We start from the raw sequence: 6,000 nt of genomic DNA on the forward strand, positions 1-6,000 counted from the left end.
GAAGATGGCTTTCTATAGAGAGCATCTTCTCCAACTAACAGAGGATGGATATGTGATCATACCGGCCTATATGGACACTCATTTATCCTATGGGAAACGATGTGCTATTGGTCAAATGCGCACGTCATAGCATCAGCTAAGATTGATACTGGCAGATTTAGTAGAGTACCAAGGTGAGAATATGCCAGTTGTGTCATATAGAGCCAGAGAGTGAGTTACATCACATTTTTCAATGCCCAGTATACTATGAGATACGAGGCCGCTTTCACTGTCTATTCAGAGAGTGCTTTGGATTGTTGGCTAGAGATATCAGGATCAGAATGCCTCGGGTTGTTTTTTCTAGAGCTGCGCAGACACAGGGAGAGTCCCTTGAGGAGACCAAGCAGTAGGAGACATGCACATAGGAAAATCACTGACTTCTTTAGAGCAGGGACTCCGCAGCCAAATGTAGACTTCAGAGCCCAATTGCATACCAGAGGTATATTAGTGGACAGAGCCAGTGAGCTCGGGAGAGCTAGACACCCATGTCTACAAGGGCGACCATGACACCAATGGAGGCTCCATCAGAGGATCAAAACTATTCTAGCACGATAAGGGAGATGCCTAGTACGACTATTTACAAAGGTAGATATTCAGGAAGCTCTTCAACGACCGTGCAATACTTTCTCGAACAATGCCCGAGGCCGGGCATCCTCAGGCATGGATGATGATGATGATGATGATGATTTTAGTCTAACAATTGTAGTCTTTCACTTTACTTGATTTGTCATAAAATCTAATATCTAACCAACCCAAATGATTTTCTCATATTAAATTGATCACTTAATGTGGGAGAATAAACGGGAACAAGTGTTAGGATATAGATATGTGCTTATAGATCTATCTCAACACGGGGCCAATGGTAAAGGGGCCCAAAAGGGAGATGGTCTATCAAAGAGCAAGGCTAACCAATGGAGCATAAGACCTTAGGGTTAGCTTCATTGAAGACCTCCAATAAATGTGTGTAAAAGTCCTTTGACCTTAGGTAAGCTAGGGCTGAGCTTGAGGTGGGAACCCGGCCCAAGCTCGAGGTGCTTGTCCTGCTTGAGGTGCTTGTCGTGCTTGAGGTGTTTGTCAAGCTCGAGGTGCTTGTCCTGCTTGAGGTGCTTGTCGTGCTTGAGGTGTTTGTCATGCTTGAGGTGCTTGATTAAGATGCTTGAGGTGCTTGACTGGCTCCATGCTTGAGGTGCTTGACTTGCTGCATGATTAAGGTACTTGAGGTGCCTTGAGAAGCTTGCCTGAAATGCTTGTGGGAACACCCCCTAGTTTAAGTGCTTTGTCATGCTTGGTGAGTAAGGTGCTTGATCACCTAAAGTCAAAAGCATTCCTACAAGAGGGGGGGCGAGCCCTTTTCCTAGGGGCTAGAGAGAGAACACCCACTCACACACACAAGGGAAGCCCCAACCTGAAGAGGCAGCAAGGACACATGTCAGGCCCCTACCCATGTTACCTTCATGTGTTGCTTGAAGCCTATTGGCTAAGCTTCAAAGGGGTCCAATGATAAATTACATGAATTATCTAATTGTTTTAGCATTTATCTAGCCCTCTCTCTCAAAAAGGAAAGGGGGACACTTGTCTCAAGGCTACCCCTGCTGCTTGTAATGCCTCCTGCTCATGTTTGGCTAGGCCTGGGAGGGTCCAATGAGCTTCAAGCATGAGCTACAAGGGGGGGTCGACCCAAGCTAGCTAGGGGCTTGCTTGAGGGGTATACTCACCCACACACACTCACAATCACTCTCATTGTGTGCTATGCAAAGTGCAAGAGCTCCCTCTCCAAGCAAGTAGAGGTTGAGAGCCTACACCAACACTCTTGGCTATGGAGTGCAAATCCAACCAAGAGCCATGCTTCATTGCTTGAGCTTGTCGTCTCCTTCTTCTTCATTACTATGCTATTATGTATGCTAGCAACAAGAGTATGATAAGTGAGGATCTAGTTCTTTCTCCTATGAAATGTTTCTTCTTCTTCTTCCCTACCCTCATTCCCTGCTTGCTCTCTCCACCTTCGAAGGTGTTTGAGGTCTTGGGACTGAGGCTTGGGACAATTAAAGCTTTCTTCAAGTTCATGTTATGCTATGATTTTGATGCATGAAGCTTTCCATCTTCATTGCATCACCTAGGTCACAAAGAACACAAAGAATGTATTGTAACAAGTCTCTCTTAATGGGAGAAATCATAATACAAATGCCTATTGGAGGGGGGACCGGCTCCACATAAATCCGGTCCTCAACTGTTGTCATGTTCTCTAAATTCTCTCTCTTGCAAAAGTATTGTTCATGCCAAGTTAACTAATTGCTATGATTATGTTGCTATCTTCAATTATGTCTACCCGCTATGCTCACAAAGTTATTTCTCGAAAGTATTCTCATTAATTTCTGCTATTCTCAAGTTGAATAGGCTCATTCCATTACATTGGTATCAGAGCATTTGGTTTCTCTTTTCTTGCTTAAGAAGAGAGGTCCTTAAGTAGCCTATAAATGGTTGATGTTGTTAATTATAATAGGGTAAGTGGAACTGGGATCTAATATCGGTTTTGTTAAGCCCACTATGTGGGGGATGGTGCACACCTCGGGAGCTTTGGACTTAATAATGGAGTCTTTTTAGACTTTCCTACGGCTTTACCATTATTGAGCCATAAGAAGTCCGAAAGGAGCTAGCCCTTGGCAACTCTGCTATGTTAGACCTACTCCTCTACTCTCTATAATTAACCACTTTGAGCCATGGATGTAGATACTTAAGAGCCAATTTTCAAAGGCTAAGAGGAGTGGCAACTAAGGTTTTGAATTGCCAAAGCATACACTAAGTACATACATAAAATTTTGTTAACATGGCTGACAATAATCAAGAGAGTAGAATGAACATTGATAGCTTTGATTTTGCACATGAAGGTGCTAATGATGATGCTCCCATGTTTGTGAATTATATTGTGACTAGGTTGCAACAAGCTATGGGCAACCCTACCTTGCAAGCCGAAGTTACTCAACAACTTCGTGCCTATGGAATTTCCCTTCCTCTCCAAGAGGAGAGAGAGCTTAGGAGGCCTCTTGAAGAGACCCCCAAAAGAAGACTCTCTCCCATTCGAAAGGAGGAATCCAAAGAGAAAGAAAGCAATGAAAGTCTAAGTTCTTCTGAAGATGTGGCTCCACGAAGAAGGCGGTCTAGACGATCGCCTACTCCTCCCAAGAGGAAAAGAGCAACCTATAGTCCTTCTCCTCATCACTCTGAAAGGCAAGAGAGGAAACAAAGGAAGAAAAGGGCTAGGAAGAGGTCACCCTCTTCTCCTTCTTCTTCACCTTCCTCCTCTTCCGATGAAAGTTATGGCTATTCTCCTAGAGAATACAAGAGGGGAGGACATCGCAAATCATTTCCTGCATGGCGAAGGTCACAAAAGCTAAAGAAGTTCAAGGAGGGAGGAAAGAGTATCTCTTTTCTCACCTACGATGGCACCTTTGGTGCTACCGACAAAGTGTTGGCCTTCATCCAGCAATTTGATGCGGCCTTTGGGGACGAGGGCTTCACAGAGTCCTCCAAGCTATGCCATGTAGCTATGCACTTCCAAAAATCAGCTCGTCAATGGTGGGCTAGCCTTCGTGGCAATGGAGAAGCCCCAAAGACATGGAAAACTCTACGAGTTTCCATCATGAAGCAATTTCTGCCAAGCGATACTAAAGATAAAGTTCTTACCGAATGGCGCGGCTTGAAGCTTCTCTCTCATGAGTCTATCAACAAGTATGTAGACAAGTTTTGGGATTTACATCTCAAAGCTATTGTCTTTCAAAAGATAGACTTTGCCGAGCAAAGACAGCAATTCTGTGCGGGATTACCTGAAGAGATGGCCGAATATATCAACTCTCAACGGCCCAGTACTATTACCGAAGTAATCCACCACACCATGGTTGCTTCACGCATCAATTTCCATCAAGGGGCTAGATGTAATGTCAAGCCCATGGAAAACAAGGATAAAAATGATGCAAAGGGGGAATCGAATGCTCAAAATAACTCCCAAGGCACTTCCAACAACAACAACAACAACAACAACAATCGGTCCAAGGAGAAGGGAGTTTACAAAGGTAAAAACAAACTCTCTCCTGAAGAGCTTGAAGCTTTTCGCAAGGACCATAAGTGTTTCAAGTGTGGAGAGCAAGGACATGGCTATCGTTCTTGCCCCAAGAAGAATACTCGCAATGAGACTCCTAGAGCTTCCACCATCGAAGCTCCAAAAGAGGATGCTCATTGCAAAGGATCATCACTCTCCTATGCTTGGGGAAAGGTAAGAGAGCATGATGCCTTCATCTTGTTTGACCCAGACTCTACTCTCAACTTCATATCAATAGAGTTGGCCACCAAGTTGGGCATTCAAGCTTTTGAGATGGGAGATATAGTAGTCGCTGATGCAGCTTTCAAGGGACAACAAGCCTCCGTTACTCCCTTGATTGGGAAGTTGAGGCTTCATGTCCAAAGCTATGTCGACAAAGAAGACTTCTTCATCTCTCCTCTCCAACATCAGGATGTTATCCTAGGGGCACCATGGTTTGATCGCATGGCTGCCCACATGAAGTTCCCTGAAAGGAGAATTTACTTCACTTACAGGGGAAAGAACATGTATATAGATGCTAGTGAGCGTGGTCGCACTATTCCACTTGTAAATCCTCTTTCTTTTGATAAGTCAATGAAGAGCTCAATTTTTGCGTACATGATTTTTGTCAAAGAGTCTCCAAAAGATACTAATGTTTCATCAAATGTAAATGATAGGAATCAAGAAGAGTTAGACTTGTCTAATTTTCTAAAAGGATTCCAAGATGTGTTCATCGATGATATCCCTATGGACTTACCTCCAAAACGAGGGATGATGACCATCGTATTGAGCTCCTTCCTGGAAGCTCACCACCTAACAAGCCTCCTTATCGAGTCTCACAAGCTCAACAAGAGGAGATCATGAGGCAAGTACAAGAGCTGGTAGACAAAGGGATAGTGAGGCCTAGTTCCTCTCCCTTTTGTTCTCCAGTCCTTTTAGTGCAAAAGAAAGATGGTACATATCGTATGTGTGTGGACTATCGAGCACTAAACCATATCACTATCAAAAACAGATTTCCCGTACCTCGGGTAGAAGATCTGTTTGATAAGCTACAAGGCTCTACCTACTTCAGTAGGATTGACCTTAAGAGTGGCTATCATCAAATAAGGATAGTGGATGAAGATATCTTAAAGACCGCGTTTCGCACAACGTTTGGTCTTTATGAATATCTAGTCATGCCTTTTGGCTTGACTAATGCACCAGCTACGTTCAATCGTTTGATGGAGAAAATTTTTAGACCATATCGAAAATTCACTGGACCGTTCTTTGATGATATCATCATCTACTCCAAGTCTTTGGAGGAACATAAGTAGCATCTCCAAGTGATTTTTCAAGCATTGAGGGAGAACAAGCTTTATCTCAACCAAAAGAAAAGCGAATTCTTCCTTCAAGAGATTCAATATTTAGGTCATATTATCTCTAAAGATGGTATCCAAATGGATCCATCAAAGTTAGAGGTAATAAAATCATGACCTAACCCAAGAAATCTACATGAGCTAAGAAGCTTTATTGGTATGTGTGCATACTATAGACGCTTCATAGCAAAATTCTCTCAAGTAGCAGGACCACTACACGACTTAACTAAGAAGAATGTTAAGTTTGTATGGACTGCTAAGGAGCAAAATTCTTTTGAAAAACTCAAAGAGAAGCTTACTTCCCAACCAGTCCTCGTACTTCCAAATCTCTCAAAGCCATTTGAGGTCCAATGTGATGCTTGTGGTGATTGCCTTGGAGCGGTTTTGCTTCAAGAAGGGCATGCCATAGCATATAAGAGCCGAAGGCTCAATGGTGATGAACGAGTCTTGGGCATTTATGAGAAAGAGCTTTTAGCTGTTCTACATGCCCTGGACACATGGAAGCACTACCTATTGGGGACTCCATTTATCCTA

Source organism: Adiantum capillus-veneris, chromosome 17 (genome assembly GCF_014529385.1).
Source record: "Adiantum capillus-veneris isolate H3 chromosome 17, ASM1452938v2, whole genome shotgun sequence".
Lineage (NCBI taxonomy): Eukaryota > Viridiplantae > Streptophyta > Polypodiopsida > Polypodiales > Pteridaceae > Adiantum > Adiantum capillus-veneris.